We start from the raw sequence: 21180 nt of genomic DNA, 5'->3' as shown, positions 1-21180 counted from the left end.
AGTGTAAAATCGCGTAGTCTCCTTCCGCCGCCGAGCAGTGTGTCAGCAGTGCACAAGTTGCAGCATTACTGCATTTACTAGGCAATCTTGTATTTTAATAACCGTTTAAATTTTGTGTCGATTTGTTTGCGCTCTCTGTAGATTAGTTCAGACGTTCTTTGCACAACAGTTTTTAGCATGGATAGGGACTGCAACTGCTGTGTTCGGATGCAGGCTGAGTTGGCATCCCTTCGCTCCCAGCTTCAGGCAGTGTTGGCTTCGGTCACACAGCTTGAGGCTGTTGTCAATGGTCATCACTGTGGGGGTCCAGATGGGGGTTTGTCGGGGACGGCCAGCTTTTCCAACGCATCCCCCGATCGGACTACGACTGTGGTTGCCCGGGATACTGCCCGCATTGAGGCTGATCCCTCACCTGTGGTAGAGTGGGAGGTCGTCTCAAGGTGTGGCAGGGGGCGAAAGACATTCCGGAGGGCTGAACGGAAGGCCTCTCCAGTTTGTCTGACGAACCGGTTTCAGGCTCTGTCTCAGGCTGATACTGATCTTCGGCCTGACATGGCTGCTTGTCCTGTTCCAGAGGTTGCCCCTCAGTCTGCAAGATCCGGGCGGTTGCAGAGGGTGGGCTTACTGGTAGTTGGGAGCTCCAACGTCAGGCGCGTAATGGGGCCCCTTAGGGATATGGCAGCAAGGGAGGGGAAGAAAACCAAAGTGCACTCCGTCTGCATACCGGGGGGAGTCATTCCAGATGTGGAAAGGGTCCTTCCGGATGCCATGAAGGGTACAGGGTGCACCCATCTGCAGGTGGTCGCTCATGTCGGCACCAATGATGTGTGTCGCTATGGATCGGAGAAAATCCTCTCTGGCTTCCAGCGGCTATCTGATTCGGTGAACACTGCCAGTCTCGCTAGCGGCATGAAAGCAGAGCTCACCATCTGCAGCATCGTCGACAGGACTGACTGCGGACCTTTGGTACAGAGCCGAGTGGAGGGTCTGAATCAGAGGCTGAGACGGTTCTGCGACCGTGTGGGCTGCAGATTCCTCGACTTGCGCCATAGGGTGGTGGGGTTTCGGGTTCCGCTGGATAGATCAGGAGTCCACTACACGCAACAAGCGGCTACACGGGTAGCAGGGGTTGTGTGGCGTGGGATGGGCGGTTTTTTAGGTTAGATGGCCTCGGGCAAGTACAGAAAGGGCAACAGCCTCAACGGGTGCGGGGCAAAGTCAGGACATGCGGGGACCAAGCAGCAATCGGTATTGTAATTGTAAACTGTCGAAGCTGCGTTGGTAAAGTACCGGAACTTCAAGCGCTGATAGAAAGCACCGAAGCTGAAATCGTTATAGGTACAGAAAGCTGGCTGAAGCCAGAGATAAATTCTGCCGAAATTTTTACAAACGTACAGACGGTGTTTAGAAAGGATAGAGTGCATGCAACCGGTGGTGGAGTGTTCGTTGCTGTTAGTAGTAGTTTATCCTGTAGTGAAGTAGAAGTGGATAGTTCCTGTGAATTATTTTGGGTGGAGATTACACTCAACAACCGAGCTAGGTTAATAATTGGCTCCTTTTACCGACCCCCCGACTCAGCAGCATTAGTGGCAGAACAGCTGAGAGAAAATTTGGAATACATTTCACATAAATTTTCTCAGCATGTTATAGTCTTAGGTGGAGATTTCAATTTACCAGATATAGACTGGGACACTCAGATGTTTAGGACGGGTGGTAGGGACAGAGCATCGAGTGGCATTATACTGAGTGCACTATCCGAAAATTACCTCGAGCAATTAAACAGAGAACCGACTCGTGGAGATAACATCTTGGACCTACTGATAACAAACAGACCCGAACTTTTCGACTCTGTAAGCGCAGAACAGAGAATCAGTGATCATAAGGCCGTTGCAGCATCCCTGAATATGGAAGTTAATAGGAATATAAAAAAAGGGAGGAAGGTTTATCTGTTTAGCAAGAGTAATAGAAGGCAGATATCAGGCTACCTAACAGATCAAAACGAAAATTTCTGTTCCGACACTGACAATGTTGAGTGTTTATGGTAAAAGTTCAAGGCAATCGTAAAATGCGTTTTAGACAGGTACGTGTCGAGTAAAACTGTGAGGGACGGGAAAAACCCACCGTGGTACAACAACAAAGTTAGGAAACTACTGCGAAAGCAAAGAGAGCTTCACTCCAAGTTTAAACGCAGCCAAAACCTCTCAGACAAACAGAAGCTAAACGATGTCAAAGTTAGCGTAAGGAGGGCTATGCGTGAAGCGTTTAGTGAATTCGAAAGTAAAATACTAGGTACCGATTTGACAGAAAATCCTAGGAAGTTCTGGTCTTACGTTAAATCAGTAAGTGGCTCGAAACAGCATGTCCAGACACTCCGGGATGATGATGGCATTGAAACAGAGGATGACAAGCGTAAAGCTGAAATACTAAACACTTTTTTCCAAAGCTGTTTCACAGAGGAAGACCGCACTGCAGTTCCTTCTCTAAATCCTCGCACAAACGAAAAAATGGCTGACATCGAAATAAGTGTCCAAGGAATAGAAAAGCAACTGGAATCACTCAACAGAGGAAAGTCCACTGGACCTGACGGGATACCAATTCGATTCTACACAGAGTACGCGAAAGAACTTGCCCCCTTCTAACAGCCGTGTACCGCAAGTCTCTAGAGGAACGGAAGGTTCCAAATGATTGGAAAAGAGCACAGGTAGTCCCAGTCTTCAAGATGGGTCGTCGAGCAGATGCGCAAAACTATAGACCTATATCTCTGACGTCGATCTGTTGTAGAATTTTAGAACATGTGTTTTGCTCGAGTATCATGTCGTTTTTGGAAACTCAGAATCTACTATGTAGGAATCAACATGGATTCCGGAAACAGCGATCGTGTGAGACCCAACTCGCTCTATTTGTTCATGAGACCCAGAAAATATTAGATACAGGCTCCCAGGTAGATGCTATTTTTTTTGACTTCCGGAAGGCGTTCGATACAGTTGAGCACTGTCGCCTCATAAACAAAGTAAGAGCCTACGGAATATCAGACCAGCTGTGTGGCTGGATTGAAGAGTTTTTAGCAAACGGAACACAGCATGTTGTTATCAACGGAGAGACGACTACAGACGTTAATGTAACCTCTGGCGTGCCACAGGGGAGTGTTATGGGACCATTGCTTTTCACAATATATATAAATGACCTAGTAGATAGTGTCGGAAGTTCCATGCGGCTTTTCGCGGATGATGCTGTAGTATACAGAGAAGTTGCAGCATTAGAAAATTGTAGCGAAATGCAGGAAGATCTGCAGCGGATAGGCACTTGGTGCAGGGAGTGGCAACTGACCCTTAACATAGACAAATGTAATGTATTGCGAATACATAGAAAGAAGGATCCTTTATTGTATGATTATATGATAGCGGAACAAACACTGATAGCAGTTACTTCTGTAAAATATCTGGGAGTATGCTTGCGGAACGATTTGAAGTGGAATGATCATATAAAATTAATTGTTGGTAAGGCGGGAACCAGGTTGAGATTCATTGGGAGAGTCCTTAGAAAATGTAGTCCATCAACAAAGGAGGTGGCTTACAAAACACTCGTTCGACCTATACTTGAGTATTGCTCATCAGTGTGGGATCCGCACCAGATCGGGTTGACGGAGGAGATAGAGAAGATCCAAAGAAGAGCGGCGCGTTTCGTCACAGGGTTATTTGGTAACCGTGATAGCGTTACGGAGATGTTTAACAAACTCAAGTGGCAGACTCTGCAAGAGAGGCGCTCTGCATCGCGGTGTAGCTTGCTCGCCAGGTTTCGAGAGGGTGCGTTTCTGGATGAGGTATCGAATATATTGCTTCCCCCTACTTACACCTCCCGAGAAGATCACGAATGTAAAATTAGAGAGATTAGAGCGCGCACAGAGGCTTTCAGACAGTCGTTCTTCCCGCGAACCATACGCGACTGGAACAGGAAAGGGAGGTAATGACAGTGGCACGTAAAGTGCCCTCCGCCACACACCGTTGGGTGGCTTGCGGAGTATAAATGTAGATGTAAATGTAGAATGGAATGATCATATAAAGTTGATCGTCGGTAAAGCAGACGCCAGACTGACATTCATTGGAAGAATCCTAAGGAAATGCGATCCGAAAACAAAGGAAGTAGGTTACAGTACGCTTGTTCGCCCACTGCTTGAATACTGCTCAACAGTGTGGGATCCGTACCAGATAGGGTTGATAGAAGAGATAGAGAAGATCCAACGGAGAGCAGCGCGCTTCGTTACAGGATCATTTAGTAATCGCAAAAGCGTTACGAAGATGATAGATAAACTCCAGTGGAAGACTGCAGGAGAGACGCTCAGTAGCTCAGTACGGGCTTTTGTTAAAGTTTCGAGAACATACCTTCACCGAAGAGTCAAGCAGTATATTGCTCCCTCCTACGTATATCTCGCGAAGAGACCATGATGATAAAATCAGAGAGATTAGAGCCCACACAGAAGCATACCGACAATCCTTTTTTCCACAAACAATACGAGACTCGAATAGAAGGGAGAACCGATAGAGGTACTCAGGGTACCCTCCGCCGCACACCGTCAGGTGGCTTGCGGAGTATGGATGTAGATGTAGATGTAGAACCGCGTCCTTCATGTTTCATCACTGCTAAATTAAGAACGTTAATTGGATTCTACATTAGTGTGTAACTAGAAGAAAAAAATGTTACTATTAGCAGGCATGCATTATGAAAGAACAATAATATTAATTCAGCTCTATCTGTATAGTCAATACTTACCAATACTCCAAAAAGCAACTGATAATTTGTAATAGATGTTACTTGAGTGGCGAATTCGAAAGAATAGTTACTGTACTGTAGTGCCAGAGAAACTATAATCGAACGGTAAACTGAAACGTCCCTTACAAATTACGATCAGGTTGTGTTTGTGTCGTGTTTCCTGTTTAGAAATGTACCGCCGACCTCGGCTGTGTGTGTGTGTGTGTGTGTGTGTGTGTGTGTGTGTGACTAGTGTGTGAGCAGGTGTCACAGCGCCAGTAGGGATGTGTGAAGTCCTAAGGGTCCAAACTGCTGATCTCATTGGTCCCTAGACTTCTCCACTACTTAAACTAACTTTTGCTAAGAACGACACGTACACCCATGCCCGAGCGAGGACTCGAATCTCCGGCGGGAGAAGCCGTGCAATCCGTGACATGGCGCCTCAAACCGCGCGGCCACTCAACGCTGCACCAGTAGGGGTGTACATTTCCAGCACCGCCCAGCACGCTACGAATTTGGCAATTTTCAGCTATTTTTTTTTTATTACTTGGAGTGCCTCTTAGCAGGTAAAATTTTGATGGTTCATTTCTTTCGTTGTCTTCTTCATGCGTAAAACATTGGAGGGTAGGTTTCGATATGTCTTATTGGACCATTCGCTAGTTAGTATGATCATGGAATTACATCACATAACGCTTAGTTCACCAGTTGGCGAAGTATAATAATTGGATAGGTACGAAAATATTGAGGTTGTTGTCATTTGTATCTCAACGCCGAGAGTTCTGACAGTTATTGGAGGGTATTGCGTCTTGTTTTAAATTCGTGAAGGATAGTAGTTCTTGTCATTTGTGTTATTTCAGAAGAAGAAATACTTCTAACCTGTGCAGATATCGAAATTTCTTTTTTTATGTCTATGAAGAGTTAACTCTGAAATCACAAAAACGGAAACTTAATCCCGTCGTTAACATGTGTTACAAACTTAATGTCGGGATAAAGTTGGCGACTGAGACGAGACTTAACCCTCCCTCCCCCTCACTCAGGCCCCACATACGCTGTTAGTACGTACCACACTCCTCACAGGCTGGTTAAAAGGATGGGTTTAGAACACTTCTGCGGAGAGACGTCTCTGCAGAGCCTGCCGCTCTTGCTGGGAGCCGGCCGCTGTGGCCGAGCGGTTCTAGGCGCTACAGTCTGGAACCGCGCAACTGCTACGGTCTCAGGTTCGAATCCTGCCTCGGGCATGGATGTGTGTGATGTCCTTAGGTTAGTTGGGTTTAAGTAGTTCTAAGTTCAAGGCGACTGTTGACCACAGCAGTTAAATCCCATAGTGCTCAGAGCCATTTGAACCATTTTTCTTGCTGGGACAAGCGACATTTCTTAGGTGGTTATGTTGACAGCCTGATCGGTAACTTAGACAGAGGCCGCGCGGGATAGCTGTGCCAATAATTTAAGAAAATTAGTAAGCTGTATTATGCTTCGTAAAATCAAAAAATTATGTTGCAATTTTTTATTTTCCTTGTTTGGCGATAGTTACATTTTAAAAGCCATTCAGTAATGAGTTCTAACAAACGATTATTGCAGTAGGTTAACTGAAACCCAGTGGTGTGAATCATGATGGTGTTACGGTGCTGCGGGCACACTTAGAATTTGTGCCGGTGCGCGAATCTTCGGGTAAAGTCTGGCGTCGGCGGGACAGCGCTGCGGCTGCGGCGACATCAAAATGAGTGGAGCAGAAGTTCATCTACATCTACATCTACATCCATACTCCGCAAGCCACCTGACGGTGTTTGGCGGAGGGTACCTTGAGTACCTCTATCGGTTCTCCCTTCTATTCCAGTCTCGTATTGTTCGTGGAAAGAAGGATTGTCGGTATGCCTCTGTGTGGGCTCTAATCTCCCTGACTTTATCCTCATGGTCTCTTCGCGAGATATACGTGGGAGGGAGCAATATTCTGCTTGATTCTTCGGTGAAGGTATGTTTTCGAAACTTTGACAAAAGCCCGTACCGAGCTACTAAGCGTCTCTCCTGCAGAGTCTTCCACTGGAGTTTATCTATCATCTCCGTAACGCTTTCGCCATTACTAAATGATCCTGTAACGAAGCGCGCTGCTCTCCGTTGCATCTTCTCTATATCTTCTATCAACCCTATCTGGTACGAATCCCACACTGCTGAGCAGTATTCAAGCAGTGGGCGAACACGCGTACTGTAACCTACTTCCTTTGTCTTCGGATTGCATTTCCTTAGGATTCTTCCAATGAATCTCAGTCTGGCATCTGCTTTACCGACGATCAACATTATATGATCATTCCATTTTAAATCACTCCTAATGCGTACTCCCAGATAATTTATGGTATTAACTGCTTCCAGTTGCTGACCTGCTATTTTGTAGCTAAATGATAAAGGATATATCTTTCTGTGTATTTGCAGTACATTACACTTGTCTACATTGAGATTCAATTGCCATTCCCAACACCATGCGTCAATTCGCTGCAGATCCTCCTGCATTTCAGTACAATTTTCCATTGTTACAACCTCTCGATACACCACAGCATCATCTGCAAAAAGCCTCAGTGAACTTCCGATGTCATCCACCAGGTCATTTATGTATATTGTGAATAGCAACGGTCCTATGACACTCCCTTGCGGCACACCCGAAATCACTCTCACTTCGGAAGACTTCTCTCCATTGAGAACGACATGCTGCGTCCTGTTATCTAGGAACTCCTCAATCCAATCACACAATTGGTCTGATAGTCCATATGCTCTTACTTTGTTCATTAAACGGCTGTGGGGAACTGTATCGAACGCCTTGCGGAAGTCAAGAAACACGGCATCTACCTGGGAACCCGTGTCTATGGCCCTCTGAGTCTCATGGACGAATAGCGCGAGCTGGGTTTCACATGACCGTCTTTTTCGAAACCCATGCTGATTCCTACAGAGTAGATTTCTAGTCTCCAGAAAAGTCATTATACTCGAACACAATACGTGTTTCAAAATTCTACAACTGATCGACGTTAGAGATATAAGTCTATAGTTCTGCACATCTGTTCGACGTCCCTTCTTGAAAACGGGGATGACCTGTGCCTTTTTCCAATCCTTTGGAACGCTACGCTCTTCTAGACACCTACGGTACACCGCGGCAAGAAGGGGGGAAAGTTCCTTCGCGTACTCTGTGTAAAATTGGACTGGTATCCCATCAGGTCCAGAGGCCTTTCCTCTTTCGAGCGATTTTAATTGTTTCTCTATCCCTCTGTCGTCTATTTCGATATCTACCATTTTGTCATCTGTGCGACAATCTATAGAAGGAACTACAGTGCAATCTTCCTCTGTGAAACAACTTTGGCAAAAGACATTTAGTATTTCGGCCTTTAGTCTGTCATCCTCTGTTTCAGTACCATTTTGGTCACAGAGTGTCTGGACATTTTGTTTTGATCCACCTACCGCTTCCCTGGGAACCTCTGCCTCGCGTCGCCTTGACGCTTCGAGACACTACGACGATGCGGCTATATAAAGCCCACCCTGCAGTCATTCAGTGTGTATAGTTCCGTTCAGTGGATGCTGCAGACGCGTTTAGTGTTCCGACATTACTGTCTAGTGCACTATTTTATATGACTATATTTTTATTTGTTTGCTTTAGTCTCTTAGTGTATTGTGAATTAAGTTTGCAACGGATAAATTTGTTACCAAAAAGGCGCTGTTGGAAGCTGATGATACTGCAAGTCAACCTTCAACATTTATCCTGTCGTCAATTGTTTCGTCGTCTTCAGACGAGAACCGTTCACAGTCGAAACCTGTGTTTTAGAAGTCTTAGTTGATCAAATATACACGGCTAGAATATGAAGCATCTACCGAAAAAGTTTTTGCAAAACGTGGAAAGAGGCAGATACTAAAAATCTATTAAAATTTTCTTCAAAAAGGGAAGATGCATTTACTTCTGTAGGGTTTTCTAACTGGAAAAAGGCTTTGGAAAAATTCCGTCTTCACGAAAATACGTTTACACATAAAGCAGGTGTTCTGAAACTAAATTCTGTCACTAACCGAAGTATTGCCTTCCAACTGAACGAACAGTTAGATAATGATGTGAAGAAAGGACGTTTAGCTATTGACACAATTTTTACTACCGTGCAATTTCTATGGCGACAAGGACTAGCAAACAGATGGCACAAAGATGTAAACTCATTTTTTTTTCATTTGTTGGAAATCCAAAAGAATGACATACCTGAGTTTAAAGATTGGTTATGGCGTTTGGAGTATAAGTAGACGTCTCACGATATTCAAAACGAGATCATTGAAAAATATGGAAATGAGCGTTTGGCGTCATTGGCCGGGAAGCCCCTTACGGGGCAGGTCCTGCCGTCTTGGTGCAGGTCTCATTACATTCGACGCCACATTAGGCGACCTGCGCGAAGGATGGGGATGAAATGATGATGAAGACAACACAACACTCATTCCCTGAGCGGAGAAAATGCCTGAGCCAGCCGGTATATCGAACCCCTTAGGACGGCAGTCCGTCTCGCTGACCATTCAGCTATCGGGCGGACAACGAGATCATTGATCTACTAAGAAATTCTGTTGTGAGAAATATATTGGCTTCGATCAAGAAGACTGAACATTATGGTTGACGAAACAAGTGATTATTCGATTCATGAACAAGTGTCATTTTGTATTCGTACTGTCGACGATTCCTTAATCATGAATGAAGACTTTATTGGCTTATGCGAGACCATTAACACTGAATTAGAAAAACTCGGTATAGTATTCTAAAAGACGTTTATGCTCGTCTTGATTCGTCAATGGATAACTTAAGAGGACAGTGCTATGACGGTGCCTTGAATATGAGATGTATGTTCAAAGAACTAAAAAAAGTTAGTTTTGGATATACAACCAAAAGCACGTTATGTCACTGCAGTGCTCACAGTTTAAACTTGGCAGTTTTAAACAGTCTCTGCCATCTTACGTCTATGAGGGATATTATGGCTTTAGTCGAGGACTTAATAAACACTGTAAGGGAATCCTACAAACGATGGGACTTTTCAGAAGCACAGCAGCGAGAGCACCAACGACCAAGCTGGTCTACGGACTCCTTTGCCCGACTCGATGGACTACGCTAGCTTCTAGATCTAGAGAATACTGAAAAACTTTGAAGAACTAGAGTTTTATGAAACATTTTCTGCAGAGGACAAAACAGAGGTAGGTTACAAACGTGCAGGCTACCTTGAGTCAATGTTACAATTCAAGACTTATTTCTTTTTACGTCTTTATTGCCATGCAATGAACCCAGTAGAGGATGTCAATGAAAAAATTCAATGTCCTCATCTAAGCGTTGCTGATCTGGATAAAATATATCAGCGCTTGATTTGTATATTAAATGGAAGGTGTGATAGTTTTGAACACGTTTGGGAATTTTGCTTATAAGAAAAATCTTCACAAGTTGATGATCCTTCGCTTCCTCGGAATCGAAGTATACCAAAGAAGTATGAAAGCAACGAAGCCAGCTCGCAGCACACTTTCAAAACCCCGAAGGAATACTACAAAGCTATTTACATTGAAGTTTGTGAAACAGTGCAATCTTGCATTACTCAGCGGTTTGCTTCAACTGGACTCAAACAGGTTATTGCAGTTGAATAAGAGTGCTGGCTTTTAGTGAACAAAGGTGAAACAAATTTGGAAAAATCAACTGAGTTTTTCAAAAATGACCTAGACGTTGAGATACAACGCTTACTCTTGAATATGTTAGACGATATAGCTAATAAAAAAACAACTGACCTTAAAAAACATGCGTGATGTAAGAAAGTACAGTACACAAGAGCGTGCAGTTGAAAAAATGTTATGTGAAGTAGTGAAGTGCGTTAAGCTTCTCCAAGTAGTTCCAATCACGACAGCTACAGCAGAACGGTCATTTAGCGCCCTTAGACGTCTGAAGTCATACCTCCGATCAATAATGGGACAGGAGCGATTGAACAACTTGGCTGTTCTTCATGCCTGCCGAGATGTTTTCGATGAATTGGATATCTGACCAGTCGTCCACGACTTCATATTAAGTAATACATTCAGACAGTTGACATTCGTACCTTTCTAAAGCCTTTATAAAGCCTAATAATGGCTTTTAGAGCAATATTAAAAATCTCTATAAAATAGAGAATTAAATACATACATGATGTGAAATTTTCAGTTTCGAAATATTAATACTAGTTTAATAATGTATTACTATATTACAATAGTACTTTATTAGTTATTTTCAAATACATAATATTTTTAGGGTGTAAGACCCAATTAGAGCCCGATATTTACATACTTCTGACTGAAAGTATTAGGCATACTGTATTATCTTTATTAACTGTATTAAAGCATTAATTCTGAGATATTTTTCTATTTAATTATTCAAAGTAGGCTTAAATTAGCTATTTCACTTATTAATCATAGTGCTATTACTGTTTTATTCTTTTAATGATAGTTTAGGATTTATTTACATACAATTTCAGTCTTTTCAGAGCTATATACTCACTGCTCTGTAATGATATATAAGCATTATTATTACTGTAAATTAAATTAGCTTTTTATGAAAATACCGTGCGTGTTTATGTTTTGTTTCTTTTTTCAAAGAGTCCGCAGCTCGTGGTCGTGCGGTAGCGTTCTCGCTTCCCGCGCTCGGGTTCCCGGGTTCGATTCCCGGCGGGATCAGGGATTTTCTCCGCCTCGTGATGACTGGGTGTTGTGTGATGTCCTTAGGTTAGTTAGGTTTGAGTAGTTCTAAGTTCTAAGGGACTGATGACCACAGATGTTAAGTCCCATAGTGCTCAGAGCCATTTGAACCATTTTTTTCTTTTTTTTTTCAAAGCCAAGAGAAGTGTCAGACATGTCGAGTTTCCCGGAATGTAGAGTTATCGAGAGTCCAGTTATCGGTGTTCTAATGTTGGTCATGTGACTCTAAAATACTTTTAAAAAACTTTAAGACTCGCCAGTTTTCATCTAAAATTTAGAAAATTTCCCTTGGCAAGACCCCCAGTATCGGCCTCCTCAATATTTTCTATAATTCTATAAGTCGGCGGCCCTTCTTTAGGTTCACAAGGCTACATAGAAAGTCCAAGTGAGGCAGTGGCTGCTGTGAACAAAGACTAGCCTACGGTCAGAGTGATTCTGCAGTATGCAATGCGTGCCCAAGGGGTGAAGCTGGAAGCTCTCGTGGTGGAGGCGTGAAATAGTACTGAACATGTGGGAGGCTTGTTTGCAGCATCCAACATTCCTGTAAAGCCCGTATCGTCGTAACTGAAACCTGGACGACAGATTAATAAAATACGTAGTTGGTATCATTCGATTTAAGTCTCATCGGTGATTTTTTATTTGACTCCTTCCTCTTGAAAGTTCCTTTTCCATTCAGTTATTATGTATTTCAGCTGACGTTTTGTGTCTCTTTAACAACGTCCACCACGACTTTTTTTGTATTGGACAGATATAAAGTAAAAAATTCACGATTCCCCACATCCATATCTCACAACACTCCCTACCACAGAATAATCAGTGCACAAAGTACACGTTACATTTACGATATAATACACATATAATCTATTTCAGGGTATTCAATGAATTTAGCTACATTTGGGCATGTAAATGAATCAATAATAACAGCTGAACATTTGTCCCAGACTACGACTCCAACCCGGTTCTCCAGCTCAAAGCGAGCGGTCGCCTTAACCGCCTTGGCCATCCAAGCACACTTCCCACCCCACCCAAATTCCTAACCTGTTACATGCTCTAGCATAATTTCACATACCAAGTAACCCCTCACTCACCATTTCGGATTCCCGCAAGAGATCGGGCTTGATGCGCATACACACTGAAACAATGGATCTTTGGTCGTCGCCAACTGATTGATAAGGTGCCTGAAAGAATACACACGCACACACACACACACACACACACACACACACACACACACACACAATTAATGTGTGATACAGTAATGCAGCCAAGCTGTTTACCTCTTCCATGTCGAATTTCTCTTTGTCGTAGTTGTTTTGTTTCATTTCATTTGCAAGCTATCAATATGTGAACCCAAGAGCAGAATATTATTCCCATGCGTACAGGAGTTGTCTTGTGACAGCCAGAGCGAGAGCACCAGCAGCAGCGAGTACTGTTTGTATAAAGCGTTTATTTTGCATTTTGTTTACGACCTTCCACTAAGGAAGGGATTCTATTTGTGTTTATCTGCTCTGCATAGTAACTAACAGTTCTTGATAAAACTTTACGTAGTTTTCGTGTTAGATTTCTTAGTGTTTTCTTGATCGTTTAGAACAGAAAGCGCCCTAAAACCGTCTTTGTTTGTTTCGCGGCCGTTAGCCACTAGTCACTTGAATCAGCAGTTGTCTTGTGACAGCCAGAGCGAGAGCACCAGCAGCAGCGAGTACTGTTTGTATAAAGCGTTTTTGTACTTATTTGCTGCGCTTAGCTTTTAAATAGTTTTTCTTTGAAAACCTAGCGTAGTTTTCGCGTCTCGTATTTCAGTGAGTGTTTCTTGATTATCAGAGTAGCTCATCAGAAGATTATCTTTGGAATTTGTCACCGTATAGGGTAGGGTAAACAAAGTCATGTGTAGGGACTGTGGTTGTTGTGAGCGGACGCAAGGAGAATTGGCCACTCTTCGGGGGCAGGTGGAGGCTTTGTCTGTTAGGCTCATCGAGCTCGAGGCGCAGGCGTCGGCTCGTAGTGGCGTTGGGGCAACTGTGGTGAGACCTATGCCTACTTCGGTGGCCTTGGAATCACATGGAACCCCTGATGTCGCTGCGTCTTCCGGCAGTGAGCATCTTACCGGTCAGCCATCACTCCAGGGTGAATGGCGGACAGTGGTGGGCTCGCGCGTGCCTGGCCGAAAGGCGAAGGTGGGATCTGGCCGCGTGGCAGCTGCCTTACCCCTTTCCAACAGGTACGGGGTGCTTCCTAGTGGTGATGACATCGTTTCCGAGCCACCACAGGATGCCTCGCCTGTTGGGCCAGTGGCCGATTCTCCGGCAAGGTCCCGACAGTCACAGAGGGCGGGCCTATTAGTTATAGGGAGCTCCAACGTCAGGCGGGTTATGGAGCCCCTCAGGAAAATAGCGGGTAGGTCGGGGAAGAATGCCAGTGTGCACTCGGTGTGCCTGCCGGGGGGTCTCGTCCGTAATGTGGAGGAGGCCCTTCCGGCAGCTATTGAACGCACTGGGTGTGACCGGCTGCAGATAGTAGCACATGTCGGAACGAATGACGCCTGCCGCTTGGGTTCTGAGGCCATCCTTGGTTCCTTCCGGCGGCTGGCTGATTTGGTGAAGACAACCAGCATCGCACGCGGAGTGCAAGCTGAGCTTAATATCTGCAGCATAGTGCCCAGAGTCGATCGCGGTCCTCTGGTTTGGAGCCGTGTGGAGGGTCTAAACCAGAGGCTCAGACGACTCTGCGACTATAATGGTTGCAAATTCATCGACCTCCGTTATTGGGTGGAGAACTGTAGGGGCCCCCTAGACAGGTCAGGCGTGCACTACACACCGGAAGCAGCTACTAGGGTAGCAGAGTACGTGTGGCGTGCACACGGGGGTTTTATAGGTTAGAGGGACCCCCCCTTGGTCGAAACGATAAAATACCTGACGGCTTACCAGAGAGGACATTATCATCGTTGATAAAGAACGTCCGTCCTCAGAGACCAAAAACAGGAAAACTTAACGTAATATTGGTAAACTGCAGGAGTATCCAGGGCAAGGTTCCTGAATTAGTATCTCTTATTGAAGGAAATAGTGCGCATATAGTATTAGGAACGGAAAGTTGGTTAAAACCGGAAGTGAACAGTAACGAAATCCTAGACACAGAATGGAATATATACCGCAAGGATAGGATAAACGCCAATGGTGGAGGAGTATTTATAGCAGTAAAGAATTCAATAATATCCAGTGAAGTTATTAGCGAATGCGAATGTGAAATAATCTGGGTTAAGCTAAGTATCAAAGGTGGGTCAGATATGATAGTCGGATGCTTCTATAGACCACCTGCATCAGCAACCGTAGTAGTTGAGCGCCTCAGAGAGAACCTGCAGAACGTCGTGAAGAAGTTTCGTGATCATACTATTGTAATAGGGGGAGACTTCAATCTACCAGGTATAGAATGGGACAGTCACACAATCAGAACTGGAGCCAGGGACAGAGACTCTTGTGACATTATCCTGACTGCCTTGTCCGAGAATTACTTCGAGCAGATAGTTAGAGAACCAACTCGAGAAGCTAACGTTTTAGACCTCATAGCAACAAATAGACCGGAACTTTTCGACTCCGTGAATGTAGAAGAGGGTATCAGTGATCATAAGTCAGTGGTTGCATCAATGACTACAAGTGTAATAAGAAATGCCAAGAAAGGAAGGAAAATATATTTGCTTAACAAGAGTGATAGGGCACAAATCGCAGAATATCTGAGTGACCACCATCAAACGTTCATTTCTGAGGAAGAGGATGTGGAACAAAAATGGAAAAAATTCAGAAACATCGTCCAGTACGCCTTAGATAAGTTCGTACCGACTAAGGTCCAAAGCGAGGGGAAAGATCCACCGTGGTATAACAATCATGTACGAAAGGTACTACGGAAACAAAGAAAGCTTCATCATAGGTTTAAGAGTAGTCGAATCATAGCTGATAAGGAAAAGCTGAACGAAGCGAAAAAGAGCGTAAAGAGAGCAATGAGAGAAGCATTCAACGAATTCGAACATAAAACATTGGCAAACAATCTAAACAAGAACCCTAAAAAATTTTGGTCATATGTAAAATCGGTAAGCGGATCTAAATCCCCTATTCAGTCACTCGTTGACCACGATGGCACCGAAACAGAGGACGACCGAAGAAAGGCAGAAATATTGAATTCAGTGTTCCGAAACTGTTTCACTGCGGAAAATCGTAACACGGTCCCTGACTTCAGCCGTCGCACGGACGCCAAAATGGAAAATATTGAAATAAACGATATCGGAATTGAAAAACAACTGCTATCACTTAGTAGCGGAAAAGCATCCGGACCAGACGAGATACCCTTAAGATTCTACAGTGATTATGCTAAAGAACTTGCCCCCTTTCTATCAGCAATTTATCGTAGATCGCTGGAAGAACGTAAAGTACCTAGTGACTGGAAGAAAGCGCAGGTCGTTCCCATTTTCAAGAAGGGTCATAAATCAGATGTGAATAATTATAGGCCTATTTCGCTTACGTCAATCTGTTGTAGAATAATGGAACATGTTTTGTGTTCTCGTATTATGACGTTCTTAGATAATACAAATCTCCTTCATCATAACCAACATGGATTCCGCAAACAGAGATCATGTGAAACTCAGCTCGCCCTATTTGCCCAAGAAATTCACAGTGCCGTAGACACTGGCGAGCAGATTGATGCCGTATTCCTGGACTCCAGGAAGGCATTTGATACGGTTCCGCACTTACGTTTAGTGAAAAAAATACGAGCTTACGGAATATCGGACCAGGTTTGTGATTGGATTCAGGATTTCCTAGAAGAAAGAACACAACATGTCATTCTTAACGGTTCAAAATCTGCAGATGTAGAGGTAATTTCGGGAGTACCGCAAGGAAGCGTGATAGGACCTTTATTGTTTACAATATACATAAATGACTTAGTTGACAACATCGGTAGCTCCGTGAGGCTATTTGCAGATGACACGGTTGTCTACAAGAAAGTAGCAACATCAGAAGACTCGTACGTACTCCAGGAAGACCTGCAGAGGATTAATGCATGGCGCGACAGCTGGCAGCTTTCCCTAAACGTAGATAAATGTAATATAATGCGCATACATAGGGGCAGAAATCCATTCCAGTACGATTATGCCATAGGTGGTAAATCATTGAAAGCGGTAACGACCGTAAAATACTTAGGAGTTACTATCCGGAGCGATCTGAAGTGGAATGATCACATAAAACAAATAGTGGGAAAAGCAGGCGCCAGGTTGAGATTCATAGGAAGAATTCTAAGAAAATGTGACTCATCGACGAAAGAAGTAGCTTACAAAACGCTTGTTCGTCCGATTCTTGAGTATTGCTCATCAGTATGGGACCCTTACCAGGTTGGATTAATAGAAGAGATAGACATGATCCAGCGAAAAGCAGCGCGATTCGTCATGGGGACATTTAGTCAGCGCGAGAGCGTTACGGAGATGCTGAACAAGCTCCAGTGGCGGACACTTCAAGAAAGGCGTTACGCAATACGGAGAGGTTTATTATCGAAATTACGAGAGAGCACATTCCGGGAAGAGATGGGCAACATATTACTACCGCCCACATATATCTCGCGTAATGATCACAACGAAAAGATCCGAGAAATTAGAGCAAATACGGAGACTTACAAGCAGTCGTTCTTCCCACGCACAATTCGTGAATGGAACAGGGAAGGGGGGATCAGATAGTGGTACAATAAGTACCCTCCGCCACACACCGTAAGGTGGCTCGCGGAGTATAGATGTAGATGTAGATGTAGAAATTTCATTATTACACTGCCTTGGGTAGTCCGATATCTTCAGCCTCAGATTTCAATTAAGTAACATCTTTTGTACTCAATCCTGACGGCCACGTTATACATTATGACCGTATGGACAGGATAATAATTAGCTTTGTGCAGAGTCTTGTAATCAAACAGTGACAAACTGGAATTGCTGACCTGTGTCAGAAAATTTAAAACGATGGCGACAATAGCGTCTAGTGTACTGACAATGGAGTCGCTGCGGCAGCATAGCATAGCGGAAACAGAACGAGTGTATGGGAACGATATTGTAAAAAATACTGCTACGGAAGTGAAAGCTTTTAATGAAACAGAAAACTGTAGACATGTAAGTTACGTTGCAAGTGCGCTCGTAAACGAAAAAGTGAAACGGAAGAGTAACTATTTCGATTAAGAAGAAGTAACATTTTCAGTGCTGAATCAGAATCGTAAAGTTAATGTAAAGACAGGACCAGAAATAAGTGAAAACGGCGAGATCACTAAACTCATGGAAATAATGTTAGCAGTAAGATCTAAATACAAATTGTCAAATAGAAAAATAGTGCTGGTGTGTCTAGGAAACCTGCATACTCAGGTAGCTAGACAAACAATCAAACAACTCGTATTCATGAGTTTTATTACAACAAGACAAAAACGAGGGTCACTCCAGAAGAAATGAACACTATTTTTTTAATCCATCTTTTATTCTACATGTTTGAATGTTTTAGTGTGTAGATACACCCTTCTGGAACAATATTTTCATTTCTCTACGTAATCTCCATCCCTCTCAACTACCTTACGCCATCTTGGAACCAGCGCCTGTGTACCCGCACGGTAAAATTCTGGATCAACCTCTTGGAGCCACAGTTTGGCAGTGTGCACTAGGGAGTCATCATCTTCAAACCTGGTTCCACGAAGAGAGTCTTTCAGTTTCCCAAAGAAATGATGGTCACATGGAGCCAGGTCAGGAATGTAAGGTGGGTGTTTCAGTGTTGTCCATCTGAGTTCTGTGAACTCTTCCATGGTTTTTTGACTGACATGTAGCCGTACATTATCATGCTTTTGCCGATGTGGTCGAACACGACTCAGTCGAGCTTGAAGTTTCTTCAGTGCCGTCACATATGCATCAGAATTTATGATGGTTCCACTTGGCATGATGTCCACAAGCAAGAATCCTTCGGAATCGAAAAAGACCGTAGCTTTAATTTTCCCAGCAGAAGGTGTGGTTTTGAATTTTTTTCTTGGGTGAAATTGCATGATGGCACTCCATTGATTGCCTCTTCGTCTCTGGTGAGAAACGATGGAGCCATGTTTCATCACCTGTCACGATTCTTCCAAGAAATTCATCTCCACCATTCTCGTACTGTTCCAAAAGTTTGCTGCATATCGTTTTTCTTGTTTCTTTTTAAGCCACTGTCAACATCCTGGGAACCCACCTGGCACAAACCTTTTTTAACGCCAACACTTTCAGTACTCTGCAAACACTTCCTTCCCCTATCCCAACGTAGCGTGACAATTCGTTCACTGTGATGCATCTGTCAGCAGTCACCAATTCGTTAAGTCTCTACACATTGTTTGGAGTGTGTGCAGTACGAGGCCTGCCGCTACGAGGACAATCCTCAATATTGCCGTGCCCGCTTTCATCACGTAACCTGTTAGCCCACCGACTAACTGTACTGTGATCGACAGCAGCATTTCCATACACCTTTTTCAACCTCTTGTGGATGTTTCCCACTGTCTCGTTTTCACAGCACAGTAATTCTATGGCAGCACGTTGCTTCTGACGAACGTCAAGTGTAGCAGTCATCTTGAAGACATGCTGTGATGGCGCCGCTCATGGAAACAAGTTAAACTAAGTTTGAAAACAAGCGGGAAGGTTGTATCTACACACTGTAAAACTTTCACACATGCAGAATGAAAACTGTATTTTTGTAAAAAATAGTGTGCATTTCTTTTGGAGTGACCCTCGTACAAATACATAGCGTTGATCTAAGAGTAATAGTAGTCCTTTATACATGATCATCCACAAGTGCAGTTACATATACGTTTCGCAAGCAAAAGTCGACATTAAACAATATGTCTTCTTCAGAAAAGACAGACACTGAAACGTCCCTTAGACACTTACCTCACAAAAATCTTCGTTACTCGAACTACTGCAATACAGCTAGCGCCACTACTGCCAGCTAAATAAAAGATTCAAACTACTGAAGGCACTAACTACTGATAGGCATAGTTAGCAAATGAAAGATTTTGATAGGGAACAAACAATGTATTTACCTTAAAAGTGTTCAAAAGTCATTATATATATATATATATATATATATATATATATATATATATATATATATATATATATATATATCAGTTCATGACATCCAGTCTTACAAATGTACTGTCTCTGATGGGCACACGTCCAGATCATCCGCTCTCAAAACTCCGCCATTTCTCTCCCCACATCCACCACTGCTGGCGACTCACCTCCAACTGCGCAACGCTACGCGCTATTAACAGCCAACAGCCCAACACTACAATAGCCAACAACAATGCAAACCAGCCACAGACTGCATACAGCACAGCCAGTGATTTACATACAGAGCGCTACGTGACGTTACCTATATAAAAACCTAAACAGCCTAAATACAACACAAGTAACACTTCAGGTGCCAGCGACTGCTTCTAACAAAAGGCTGTCAACTGAACTGCAGTGATGGTGATCTCTAACTGAGCTACGCAGAGATTGCTAATGAAGTGGCTACGATGCGTCGGCTAACGGAGTGGCTAACGCTGAAGCTGCTATCGAAGTGGACTGCCACCAGTCGGGCGCGACTTCACCTAGGGCCCACTACTGTCGCGTTGTAGTCCTGAAGGGAGGACGGTCACCAAGTGATTGGCTGACCTCTTCTCACAACCTTCTCTTCTCTGTCGTTCCCGACTGGCGTGTGGGCGCTGACTTAACGACGTAACAAGACGCACAGAGATCGAAAAGAAAAAGTAAAATATATGCACAGAAATCGGAAATGCAATCAGCGAACGGCAAGTTAGTATGAAGGAGATAGAAGTTTTACATGGGAAAATAGGTGCGTTAAAAGATGATACGGACACTATGGACGAAGGGGCGGTTTCGCTAGAGAACAGGATCTACTGCGAGATGAAAGCTGCAGATACAGGACTAGGAACACAAAAAGATCTAAGTTTGTACATTGCTGGTTCAGTCAGTAAACAAACTCCAGAAACTGACAGAGCTGACGAAAAATGATACTAATGGAAGTACGCAGAGTTTAGAAATACAAGTAAACGAAATGATGGATATAAATGATGACGGAAGAAAGAAACCATTGGAGGTTTCCATAAAAAGCAACTTTCTGAACTAGAAGTACAAAAGGTAGAAAAAATAAAAACCCAATTACGTAAAAAATTTGATAGAAAGTAGGCAGCTGTTGTCAACTTAACGGTATTCTCCCGTTAGACTGAAATGTTTCGAGGATATAGGAATCGATAATGAAAAATGTGATCGTAAGGGATGCCTTCAAAAGGTTATGTTCGTGAATTCAAGTAGAAAATTGATTCCACAGGCATATAAGAAACTGACAACATCGGAATTGCAGAACATCGGCGTATAGGAGACGGGCGAAGTGCAGTGATTAGAGCTGTTCCAGGATGTAATACTTCCGAAGAATTTTTAGAACAGTTTTTAGAAAAATATTTTCCGCAGAGTTGCCAGATGAAACTCTATAATGAATTCTTAGATGAAACTCCATACAGATTTGGGGATAACAGAAAAGTGAAAGTGTATCTGAGGCTCCGAATAGGAAATTAGAGCATATTAACGTGGACGTACCTGGAGGACTTTTGTTAATGATTATTAATAGAAGGATACCACTGAATTGTGAAGATATATTAGTATGTGAAATTGTAATTTGGAATATATCTGAGAAAAAATGTGGGAAACGGATA

Source organism: Schistocerca cancellata, chromosome 6, assembly GCF_023864275.1.
Source record: "Schistocerca cancellata isolate TAMUIC-IGC-003103 chromosome 6, iqSchCanc2.1, whole genome shotgun sequence".
Lineage (NCBI taxonomy): Eukaryota > Metazoa > Arthropoda > Insecta > Orthoptera > Acrididae > Schistocerca > Schistocerca cancellata.
The sequence above is the reverse complement of the archived record's forward strand: the minus strand, read 5'-3'. Positions refer to the sequence as shown.